Source organism: Macaca thibetana, chromosome 6 (assembly GCF_024542745.1).
Source record: "Macaca thibetana thibetana isolate TM-01 chromosome 6, ASM2454274v1, whole genome shotgun sequence".
NCBI classification, from domain to species: domain Eukaryota; kingdom Metazoa; phylum Chordata; class Mammalia; order Primates; family Cercopithecidae; genus Macaca; species Macaca thibetana.
This window is the reverse complement of record NC_065583.1, coordinates 4,507,701-4,519,946: the sequence shown is the minus strand read 5'-3', so window position 1 is coordinate 4,519,946 and position 12,246 is coordinate 4,507,701. Positions and strand designations below refer to the sequence as shown.

At 54.8% G+C, this 12,246-nt stretch overlaps 1 protein-coding gene across 7 annotated transcripts in view; it reads left to right on the top strand.

Annotated features, from left to right (window-relative positions):
• Positions 1-10,455: 10,455 nt before the first annotated feature.
• Positions 10,456-12,246, top strand: part of NSD1 (nuclear receptor binding SET domain protein 1) — a 178,691-nt gene continuing 176,900 nt past the window's right edge. For 3 of the 7 annotated variants that reach the window (XM_050793155.1, XM_050793154.1, XM_050793151.1), the window contains exon 1: positions 11,248-11,438. The gene's annotated coding sequence lies outside the window, so the exon portion shown is untranslated. Of the gene's footprint in view, positions 10,641-11,247; positions 11,439-11,505; positions 11,529-12,246 lie in introns of those variants that run through there. The other 4 variants (XM_050793157.1, XM_050793153.1, XM_050793152.1 and 1 more) reach the window with 3 other exon arrangements.

Sequence of the window (12,246 nt, the reverse complement as noted above, 5' to 3'; positions counted from 1 at the left end):
GACCATTCAAATGGAGAAAGAATAGTCCTTTCAACAAATCATGCTAGGACAACTGGATATCCACATGCAAAAGAACGAAGTTGAACCCCTCCCTTACACCATAAATTAATTCAAAATGGATCAAAGTCTTAAATGTAAGGACTAAAACTGTAAAACTCTTGGCAAAAAACATAAGGGTAAATCTTCATGATTGGGGATTGGTCAGTAGTTTCTTAGATATGATTCTGAAAGCACAAGCAAGAAAGAAAAAATAGGTGGCTCACACTTATAGTTCTAGCACTTCGGGAGGCCAAGGCAGATGGATTACTTGAGCCCAAGAGTTTGAGATTAGCCTGGGGAACATAGTGAAACCTTGTCTCTACAAAAAAATATAAAACTTAGCCAGGCATGATGGCACACACCTGTAATTCAACTATTAGGGAAGCTGAGGTGGAGCGGATCACTTGGGCCTTGGAGATCAGGGATACAATGACCCCAGATCATGTCAGTGTACTCCAGCCTGGGCGACAGAACAAAGTGAGAGCCTATCTTAAAAAAAAGAAAAAAAAACTAAAGAAAATCCAGGAAAACTAAACCTGATCAGAATTTAAAATTTTTGTATTTAAAATTACACTATCAAGAAAATGAAAAGACAACCCACAAAATGGGATAAAATATTTGTAAATTTCATATCTGATAAAGGACATATCCAGAATACATGAAGAATTCTGACAACTCAACAATAAAGACGGCAGGGTGCAGTGGCTCACACCTGTAATCCCAGCGCTGTGGGAGGCTGAGGCAGGTGGATCACATGAGGTCAGGAGTTCGAGACCAGCCTGGCGAACATGGTGAAACCCCCGCCTCTGCTAAAAATACAAAAATTAGCCAGGCGTGATGAGCACCTGTAATCCCAGCTGCTCAGGAGGCTGAGACAGGAGAAGTTGCAGTGAGCCAAGATCATGATACTGCACTCCAGCCTGAGCAACACAGTGAGACTCTGAAACAAAACAAAATACAACAATAAAGACAAATTACCCAATTTTTAAAAAAATGGGCAAAGGATGTAAATAGATATTTCTCCAAAGAAGATTATAAATGGCCAATAAGTATAAAATATAAAAATTAGCTGGGAGTGGTGGCTTGTGCCTGTAGTCCCAGCTACTCAGGAAGCTGAAGTGGGAGGATCATCTGAGTCTGGGAGATGGAAGTTGCAAGTGATCCAAGATCACACCACTGCACGTCAGCCTGGGTAACAGAGTGAGACCCTGTCTCAAAAAAACACCAAAAACCAAAACCACTGGATTGTACTCTTTGTGAATTTTATGGTATGAGAATTATATCTCAACAAAAAGAAAATAAATAAATAAATAGGAAAAACATCAGGCAATTTCGGAGAGTGCTAATAGCTCTAAGGCGATTCAACAGGAAGATGTGCCAGAGTGACCTGGGATCTGATAGGGGATCCTAGAGCCAGGGGAGGGGCCAAAGAATACCTGTTTGAGGAGGGACTCCAGCTGATTGACAGGAGGAGTCCTGGGGTGGCAGAGGGAACAGCAAACCCAGGCCCTGTGATACGAGAGGCCAACTATACAGGACCTCTGGAAAAAGTCCTTTCACGCTATCCCCCACTCACAACTGCTGCCTTTGATCTACAAAGCCCTGTCTTCCAATCTCGGTTTTTGCTTAAAGTTTTTGCCTGAGAAATATGAAGATTTTCCAGATTGTTCTGAGTATGGCTGGAATTAGAAGCAAGTTCCCAGACCTCACCTTCCATTTGTCCTCGGTGGGCCTGAGAAATCACATCTCTTCGGTCTTACTTCTGCCAGTTTCTCACTAAGAAGGGAAAAGCTACATCTCACCCAAGTGAATCTCTCTGGGAGGCGGCGGGGGAGTGGGGGGTGGGGGCGGGGTGCCTCAGAGACCGGGTGCTGGGGAGCCTGCAGAGCTTCCCAGGCCTTACCCAACAAACTCGGGCTAGGCTCTGATCTTGTCTGTCTGTCCTGGAATTAGAATCCAGCAGGAGATGGCTGTCACAGGGATGCATACTAACACTGGTTTACTTCTTTCTTTTTTTTTTTCTGAGACGGAGTTTTGCTCCTGTTACCCAGGCTGGAGTACAATGGTGTGATATCAGCTCACTGCAACCTCCGCCTCCTGGGTTCCAGCAATTCTTCTGCCTCAGTCTCCCGAGTAGCTGGGATTACAGGCGTGTGCCACCATGCTGGGCTAATTTTTTGTATTTTTAGTAGAGATAGGGTTTCACCATGTTGGCCAGGCTGGTCTCAAACTCCTGACCTCAGGTAATCCACCCACCTCGGCCTCCCAAAGTGCTGGGATTACAGGCGTGAGCCACCACTTTTGACCTAACACTGGTTTTCATGAGAAACGAAGTCAGATCTTTTCTGACTGAAAGTCAATCTGAGTTGGCTGAGGGCCTCTTTTTTTTTTTTTTTTTTTTTTTTTTTTTTTTTGACACAAAAGTCTCACTCTGTTGCCCAGGCTGGAGTGCAGTGGTATGATCCTGGCTCATGCAACCTCAGACTCCCGGGTTCAAGCAATTTTCATGCCTTAGCCTTCCAAGTAGCTGGGATTATAGATGTGCACCACTATGGCTGGCTAATTTTTGTATTTTTAGTGGAGATGGGGTTTCACCATGTGGTCAGGCTGGTCTCAAACTCCTGACCTTTTGTGATCCACCCACCTAGACCTCCTGAAGTTCTGGGATTACAGGTGTGAGCTACCGTACCCACCCTGGCTGAGGGATTTGATGATGGGGCCTGTATTTGCCATTTCAGACACATTTTCTATAAATCTAGCTAGCTGAATCTACAGCTCTGGAGGTTTTTTTTTTTTTTTTTTTGAGAGAGAGTCTCGCTCTGTCACCAGGCTGTAGTGCAGTGGCGTGATCTCAGCTCACTACAACCTTCATCTCCCAGGTTTAAGCGATTCTCCTGCCTCAGCCTCCCAAGTAGCTGGGATTACAGGCATGTACCAGCACGCCCAGCTAATTTTTGTATTTTTAGTAGAGATGAGGTTTCACTATGTTGGCCAGGAGGGTCTCAATCTCTTGACCTCGTGATCTGCCTGCCTTAGCCTCCCAAAGTGCTGGGATTATAGGAGTGAGCCACCATGCCTGGTCTTTTTTTTTTTTTTTGAGACAGAGTCTCACTCTGTCACTCAGGCTGGAGTGCAGTGGCACAGTCTTGGCTCAGTGCAACCTCTACCTCCCAGGTTCAAGCGATTCTTCTGCCTCAGCCTCCCGAGTAGCTGGGACTACAGGTGCGCACCACCACACCCAGCTAATTTTTGTATTTTTAGTAGAGATGGGGTTTCACCATATTGGCCAGGCTGGTCTTGAACTCCTGACCTCCTGATCCACCCACCTTAGCCTCCCAAAGGGCTGGGATTATAGGCGTGAGCCACCGCACCCGGCCCATACTTCTTATTTCTTTACCTCTTATTCACTCTTCATCCCACTACACACCTGAAATATTTCCTACCAGTTCACCAAAGCTTTACCCAGAGGCTTTTTTTTAATTTAAAAAAATTAAATAAAAATAGAAATGGGGTCTTGCTAAGTTGCCCAGGCTGGTCTCAAACTTCTAGGTTCAAGGGACCTGCCCACCTCCGCCTTCCAAAGTGCTGGGATTAGAGGCATGCGCCACCACACCCAGCCTACCCAGAGTCTTATCTTGCTTTTATTCACCTGACCCTCTTTTAATATTTATTTATTTATTTATTTATTTATTTTTGAGCTAGGGTGTCCTCTGTCGCCCAGGCTATAATGCAGTGGTGTGATCTTAGCTCACTGCAACTTCCACCACCTGGGCTCAAGCGATTCTCCCACCTCAGCCTCCGGAGCAGCTGGGACTACAGATACACGCCACCACACCCAGCTAATTTTTTGTAGAGACGAGGTTTTGTTGCCCAGTCTGGTCTTCAACTCCTGGCCTCAAGTGATCCACCCGCCTCGGCCTCCCAAAGTGCTGGGATTATAGGCTTGAGCCACCACACCCAGTCCTTTTAGTATTTATTGAGCAACTACTGGGTACAAACTCTTTGTCATTCCTCCACTAGCAAGAGCAGTGCTTTCACAAGCTGCTTTTCAGGCTTTGTTTTCATCTGTAAAATAGGATACTATCTTCTCTTTGAAGGCAACAAGGGGTAGGTGTGGGTGGGTGAGCTATAAACACTAATCCTCACCCAGGAGGAGGTGCAGCCACCTTTCTGGCCACTGGCTGGAGACCTTCCCCTTTCCCCATACTCCTCCTCCCACTCCCTGATCCAAGCACTGCCAGAACCCAGCATTCTCTCACTTTCTCTTCCTCTGTTTTGAATCAGTATGTTCAGAAGTGCTTGGCTTGATGCTGGGAGTACATCCAACAAAATCAGATGCCTAGAGAAGGAGCAGGATTGGGGTGGGAGAGAGAAGACATAATTGGGTTGAGGAACCTGAGGGCATCCTGAAGGAGGTGCTCAGTGGGCAGTTGCTTTGTGTTGGGCCCAGGGCCAGGTTATACGTACTTTGAATATTTTATCTTCATAACTATCCCATTTGTGAGGCTCAAAGAGCATAAAGGACATTCCTGGTAAGTGGCCTAGCTGCAGTTTGAATTTGTATCCGTCTGACTCCAGGTCACGTAACCTTTTTTTTTTTTTTTTTTTTTTTTGAGATGGAGTCTCGCCCTGTAGCTCAGGCTGGAGTGCAATGGCGGGATCTCAGCTCAATGCAACCTACACCCCTCAGGTTCAAGCCATTCTCCTGCCTCAGCCTCCCTAGTAGCTGGGATTACAGGCGCGTGCCACCATGCCCGGCTAATCTTTTGTGTCTTTAGTAGAGACGGGGTTTCACCGTGTTGGCCAGGCTGGTCTCGAACCCCTGATCTCGTGATCCGCCCTTCTTGGCCTCCCAAAGTGCTGGGATTACAGGCGTGAGCCACTAAGCCCAGTCATAAATTCTCTTATACTTTTATTTATTTATTTATTGGAGCCAGAGTCTCACTCTGTCACCCAGGCTGGAGTGCAATGGCATGAACATGGCTCACTGCAGCCTCCACATCCTGGGCTCAAGCGATTCTCCCACCTCAGCCTGCCAAGTAGCTGGGACTATGGGTACGAATCATGCACCACCACGCCAGGATAATTTTTTTTTTTTTGAGACGGAGTTTCGCCTTGTGGCCCAGGCTGGAGTGAAATGGCACGATCTCAGCTCACTGCAACCTCAGCCTCTTGGGCTCAAGTGATTCTCCTGCCTCAGCTGGGGTTTCACCATGTTGGTCAGGCTGGTCTCAAACTCCTGACCTCATGTGACCCACCCACCTTGGCCTCCCAAAGTGCTGGGATTACAGATGTGAGCCACAGCGCCTGGCCTACCTTTTGTATTTTTTATAGAGACAGGGTTTAGCCATATTGCCCAGGCTGGTCTTGAACTCCTGGGCTCAAGCGATCTGTCTGCCTCAGCCTCCCAAAGTGCTGGGACTAAAGGCGTGCACCACCGTACCTGGCCTCTTAAGCTTTTTAAAGCATTGTCTGGCACCAAAGGCTGTTTGTTCCTCAAACATCTTCAATCCTTTTTGGGAGGATTTGAGTTTTGTACAACTCATTTGGTCCGTTATTGAAACCACAATTCTGTCTGATGGAGACACAGGCTTGCAGAGGAGAGGAGCGGATAGATAGGCATCATGAAATGTTTCTGGAGCACTCACTCTGAGCCTCACAGTCTGGGCTTGGTCACTGGAGGTCAGAGAGTATATACCCTTAGTCTTGTTGGAAGTGGCTCTCCAACTGGATGAGACCAGATTTAGAAGCCATTAGTTACTACTGGGACTCATTCAGGGAAAAATGGCTGCCTGTAGGAGTGGGAGGACTTCCGGAAGGAGGAGTCTTCTAAACAGAATGAATGGAGTTTGCCCAGGGGAAAAGGCAGAGTGACAGACGTGAGCATAGGCTGGACAGGATGTGGCTTGTCCTGGCACTGGGCAGTTGGGGGAAGTGAGAGCAGGAGGGCAGGGATTAGTGGTCACCATACGAAGCTTCAGAGGGAGGTTTAAGAAGAAGAAAACTTAAAGGTGGATGCTTGAGTCCTTCGGGCTGGGGCTGGGGGTACAGGCTCAGGTTAGCGACAGAACCTGGTATTCGGGGCAGGAAGGAGACTTTGCTGGTGGGCTGCCTGGTCTCAGATGTGGCCAGGCCTCTCTTGATCTTAAGTTGAAAACTGATTCAATTCTGGGGAAATCCGTGGGTGGGGAGAGGAAGGAAACAACTCCTAGACCCATCAGAAGGCACGGTTCTGGTGTTCACCAGCAACGTTCAGGATTAATTACGAAAGGCCTCCATGCCTCTCCCAAGACCTAACTGTTTAGTCAGAAGGCAGATGCTGTTCCTGTTCAGTGGGAACAAGGAGCTGGAACTAGGATGGGAGTTTGTCTCTGGTCAAGTCATGCTTCCTTTCTGGAAGATAGGGATAACAATAATGCCCATCTCAGAGGAATAAATGAGCGTCTTGCAGGGTAGCTGGAACAAAGGAGGATAAGCTACAACTGTTATTGTAACAACAGGCAGAGCCCTTGCTGGAGTTGTGTTTCTAGGGGAGGAACCAGTGTCTTCTGGACACAGAAGAGTGAGCTTTCTACTGCTCAGATGCAATCATGTCATTATTCTCCCTCCTCCCTCACCTTCCATGGCTGCTTACTGCCTTCTAGATAAAGCTTAAACTCTTTAACTTGACCAGCCAAGCCCTGCAGGGTGAGGCCCCTGTGTCTGCCTCATCCTTGGTTGAGCCTCTTTCTGCACTCACCACCTCCGCCCCGGGCACATGCACTGGCCATGCTTGGTGTGGTCAGTTCCTCTGAAGCCTGGTGTTTCTCTGGACTTGGCTGGAATCTCTGCCTCTTCCCCTTCTTGCCTGGCTATTCCTGCATATCCTCCAGGACTCTCTCTGGATGTTGCTTCCTCAAGGATACCCCTGAGTTGGTTTCAAGGGCCTTCTCAGCTTCTCCAGCAACCTTGGCTTCTCTCTCAGTACTCAGTTCTCTGCCTTGTTATTACCCGTCTGCTTTTTCCACAAGGCTGTGACAGGGAGCCCCCAAAATATTTATGGAATTAATGAATGAAAAGGGGCGGTTCTAAGAAAAAAGAGACCGCTGTACATTGGCCAAATGTCCCAAGGTATCTATTATATCTCACCAGTTTACAGATGAGGAAACTCAGCCTAAGGTAGAGTCCCTCTGCCTGTCATTCAAATTCCTGGGCACCTGTGTGTGAGCACCATGCTGGGCTTTTCACAGGCAGTATTTGTAGGCTGGACAGGATGAAAGCAAGCACGTGAGACCCATCACACCAGGTGAGAGTTAAGGTGCTGACACCTTGCATGAAGGCTTAGTCTCTTGGGCCTCAATTCTTTTTTTTTTTTTTTTTTGAGACGGAGTCTCGCTCTGTCGCCCAGGCTGGAGTGCAGTGGCCGGATCTCAGCTCACTGCAAGCTCCGCCTCCCGGGTTCACGCGATTCTCCTGCCTCAGCCTCCCAAGTAGCTGGGACTACAGGCGCCTGCCACCTCGCCCGGCTAGTTTTTTGTATTTTTTTAGTAGAGACGGGGTTTCACCGTGTTAGCCAGGATGGTCTCGATCTCCTGACCTCGTGATCTGCCCATCTCGGCCTCCCAAAGTGCTAGGATTACAGGCTTGAGCCACCGCGCCCGGCTGGGCCTCAATTCTTCATAGGGCTGGTGAAGGGTCATAGGAACGACTGTATGTGAAGTGCCTAGGATAGTGTCCAGTACATAGTACAGACCCAGCAAGTGTTTACTCATTCTTATCTCGGTCCTAAGGATGGGAGTCACAGGCCCAGAAAAGGTCCCTGGATTGAGACAACCAGCCAGAGGAGAGCTGAGTGTACATCCCAGGCCCCCACCCTACAGGGACACAGTCCTCCCCCTTCTGCCCCCACTCAAGGAGTCAGTGTCCTTGTGACAATCCATGGTGCTGTGGTTCTTCTCAACCTAGTGCTGGCACACATGAGATGCTTGGCTAGGGCCTGCTGGATGGGGAGGCTGGAGACGGGTCTGCTGTGGTTGAGGCCTCTGTGGCCAAGCTTTACTCTAAGAGGCAGGGAGGGTCCTCAGGGGTTACCCCAGAGAAATCTGAGAGGTTTTCCCTGGGGTCTTGGTCTTCTCCCCTAGACCTGTCAGCAAGCAGTTCATCCCCAGCAGCCAATCTCCTTTTGGCCCTCACTCTTCCAGAGGGCAGTGTTGTTCAGAGGTGAGCTTTGGAAGAAACTGTTGTCTCAACCCTATTTTCACACCTTAGCACCTTTATTTAACTGTCTTTTCCCGAGGCCAGGATCTCATCTTTTGTTTCCCCAGCACTCAGCACACTGCCTGGAATGCAGGAAATGGTTGCTGAATAAAGTGATGAATTACATTTCAGCACTCATCAAGTGCTCAGCCTATAACTAAGTCTAAGTGTAGGCTGCTAACACTTAGACCTTTACCTTACAGGATCTTCGCAGCCAGTGCTGTGCATTGGAAGTTGCAGATGGGGAAACTGAGGCTCAGGGCTGTTAAGTGACTTGTTTAAGGCAGCTCTCAGGCCCTCAGGATGGTTAGTGGCAAAGTAAAGGACTGGGAGGAGCATTGATGAATTGGGGCAATTGGCAGAGGAGTAATTGTCAGTCAAAATGATTGGCTCAAATTATTAGGTGTGAAGACGGAACCAGTCAGAGCTTCCCTGTTGAGTCGAATTGCCCAGATGGGATAAGCAGGGTGAGTGACCCTGGCAGAACAAAGGGCTGGCCCTTGTAGGTATAGACCGGACTTTTCTCTGGTTGGTCCCAGCACATAGACAACTGCCAACCTGACTTTGCACCTGGGAATCTTCAGGGTACCTCTGATTCTTCAACAGAAGGAGCCTCCCTGAGGTCACGGCCCTCTCATCACTCCGGTTCCAGTGGGCGCTTTCCCTCTAACAAAGCCCACTCGCCGTCTTGGCGGGGTCTGCATCCGGCACTGGCAGACATGTGCTAAGGGCCTGTTGACTTGGGAGCCTCCATCACTGGACTGTGGGCCTTGGAGAGCAAAAGGGTAAGAGCATCTCGAGCTCCACGCCCGCTGGGCCAGTCGCTGGGTGAAGGAAGGATGGAGTTTAGCTGGCCAGCACTGATGTCACACAGGGCAACGCCAAAAATGGCCTTTCTCCCAGGTGGGCTCAAAGTTAACAGAAGGCAGTGAGTAAACAGTCCATTGGGGCAATAACTATGCACATTTACTAAGCCATGGGAAGAACAGTAGTCACGTGGCCCTCGAGGGCGGCGCCCTCAGCTTGAGATGGAGTTAACTCCAAATCTAATCACAGAAGGCTTTCTGGAGGAGGCGGAATATTTATGGCGGCCGGATCCGGCTTTCTCTGAACAGCAAGAAGGCGCTTAGCGCCCTAGGGACTAGGTAACTTCTGAGGTGAGCTTCTTGGTGGGGATCAAGCCCAGGGGGCGACGGAGTCCGGGCTGGGGGAAGGGTCCGAGGAGCTGGAGTCGCAAGTTCAGGCCCAGCTCGGGCTCCCTGTCCTGCCCTTCCGCTGTCTTGGGGGATTGGACGCCACGCGGCCGCGTTAGGGTCGGTGCTGCTGGCCCGGTGCAGGATGGAGGCCGTGAGGCCCCAGGCCGAGGGCTGCGCCAGCCGGCTTGTCCGGGTCAGCCGGGCGGTCCCGTGTGCCGGCGCAGTTCCGCTGGGGTCCAGATGCCCGGCCCTCAGGGGCGAGGCGCGCGCTCCCCGGGGAACCGGGATGCGGAGCAGTCGGCCCGCGCTGGGCGGCGGTGGCACGAGAGGGCCATCTGCCTGGGTGCCGAGAACTGCAACGTCCGCGGTGCGAGGCGCGGCCCGTCCCGGCCCCCAGCCCGGCGCGCACGCACATACCCACGCCGGCCGGCGCCCGCTGCCCGAGCCCCCGTGCCAGGCCCAGACCCTGACTAGGCGCGGGAGGCGGTGCAGGGACTAGAGAACCCCCTCCCCGGGCGTTCCCCTCGCCCCGCCCGAGGCTGCGAGGACCCTTGGGCTCGGGGGTGGTGAGGGAGCTTCGTCCCGGCTGGGCCCGCGCTGGGGACTCGGCCTCCCTGGGCGGGGGCCGCACGGCTGCAGGCCGAGGTGCGGGCGCGCTGTCAGGCTGCAGCCCGGCTCCGTGCGGGGGTGGGCTCAGCGCTGGGGTCGCCTGGCTTCGTTCTCGCGCGGAGGCCGCGGCCGGGCGAGCAGTGCCCGGGCGGGTAACCCGACCCGGCTCCCCGGAGCCGCTCACCCCGCACGGCCGGGCAGGGGGAGGGAGAGGGATGGGGGGAGGGGGAAGGGAAGGGGTGGTGGGTGAGGGGCTGTGGGCACCGCAGGGCCGAGTCCCCGGCCCGTCTGCGCTGCTGTAGGGCGGCTGCCCGCGGCACCCGGGACGATCCAGCCTCTGCCTCGCGGGCGTCGAGCCTGAGACAGGAGGGAGCCCTGGGGCTGCACAGGCTTGGCTCAGGGAGGCAGACCCGAGCTGCTGCCTCCATTTTGTTTCCTGCTCAGCTTGGTCTGTGGTGGTGGTGGTGGTGTGGGTTTGGGGTGCGGCCGGGTAGGGGGGTTCACCTGCGGCCGCGTCTGCTCGGGGCCTGAGGCCTCGAAGACCCCAGCCCAAGCCCCCAGGTGAGCCCTGCGGCAGGAGGGGGGTTGCCTTGGCCTCGGGCCGAACCCAGCGGGCTGAGGGCAGGTGCCCAGTGGATGGGGAGCCTGGGCTGTAACCTAAGATGGAGGCCGGGACTGACGCGGGCCCGAGCGGGGCTGGTGGGGCGATCGGACAGGCCTCAGCCGGGCCAGGTGCCGCCTGGGTTGGGGTTCGAGACGCGTAGGGTGCGGGAACCGTGTGCGGCTCGAGGCCAGCGCTGTGCCCCGAGGTAGGTGAGGGGATCGGAATGCCACCCACGACGCCCGCAGGCCCCGACACTCCAAGGAGGCGCGCGAGGCCCCTGGGGAGCCCGCCTCAGGCCCCGCCCGGGCAGCCGGGCCGGCCCGTAGGCCCCGGCCGCGAGCGGGCGCGCAGGGGGAGGGGAGGGGGCGGCAGCGGCAGCTCCGCTGATTGGGCGGCGCGCTCGCAAGCCCGACTTCACCCGCCCTGAACCCCGAAGAGTGAGGCAAGGGAACGCGCGCGCTCGGTGGGGGAAGGGGTGCGCGCGCACTCGGGGCCCAGCCGCACGCGGGCCGGCGCGAGGCGCTCGGTCGCACGCGCCGCCGCGGGGGCGCGCGCGGTGGGGGTGTGAGGAGGAGGAGGCGGCGGCGGAATAGGCCGGGGCAGGTCGCGCTCGCTGCCTTCTCCCCTGAAGAGAGACGCGGGGGGAGGGGGGTGCGGCGAGCGGCCCCGCTCTCTCCCCACCGCTCCGCTCGCACCCCAGTGTAATGAGGGTCACCCCCTCCCCCCAGCTGGCCCGGGAGGGGGCGCGGGGCACGGTAACTAGTGCGCTGGGGTGGGCGGCGGGCAGGCGCGAGGAGGAGGGAGGGAGGAGGTGGCCGGGCCGGGAAGATGGTGGTGGCCGTGAGGTGAGGGGCTCCGAGGAGGGCCGGGCGCGGTGCGGGGTTGGTGGCCGGCGGCGCTGCAGCCGCCGGCCCCCTCCCCCTCTTCCATCACTACCAGCCGGGCTCGGGCCTAGCTGGCCGGGCTGCCGCGAACTTCCTCCCGGCGCGGCCCGTGCCCCGCCGGCCGCCCGCGAACACCTCGGCCTCAGCCTCCCCTCAGGTAGCAGGCTGCGGGGCGTGGGGCCGGCTGCCCTCCCGCAGCAAACTTTGCTTGCTGCTGAATATTGATGAGAGCGATCGGCTCGGCTGGGAGGTGCTGCCGCCGCTGCGGGAAGGAGCGCGGCCCGGGCAGGCGGCGGCGGCGTCGGCAGCAGCCATGTTTTTCAGGCTGTAGCAGCTGCTGCTGCCCTGACTGGGCTTCGCCGGCCGCCTCGGTTTCTCCCTCTGCCGCGTCCCGGCCTCTGGGCCCTGCAGCTGCGGACCCCAGCAGGCCTGCATTCAGGAAGGCGAGCTCTGGGGTGCACCCGCCTCGGCCGGCTCGCCTGCGGCCTGCGCACCGCCGCTGCAAAGGCTCCGGCGCTGGCTGGGCGCAGGGTGCAGCGCTATTGTGACCGCTGCGCCCGAGCCAGCCAGGAAGGGGGGGTACCTTTTTGTGCGGGGTCCAGGAGCCCCCCTCGGACCCCGCAGCCTATTTGCCTTTGAGAGATCCAGTTGCTCGACCCCTGGCGAGGGAGGGGGAGGA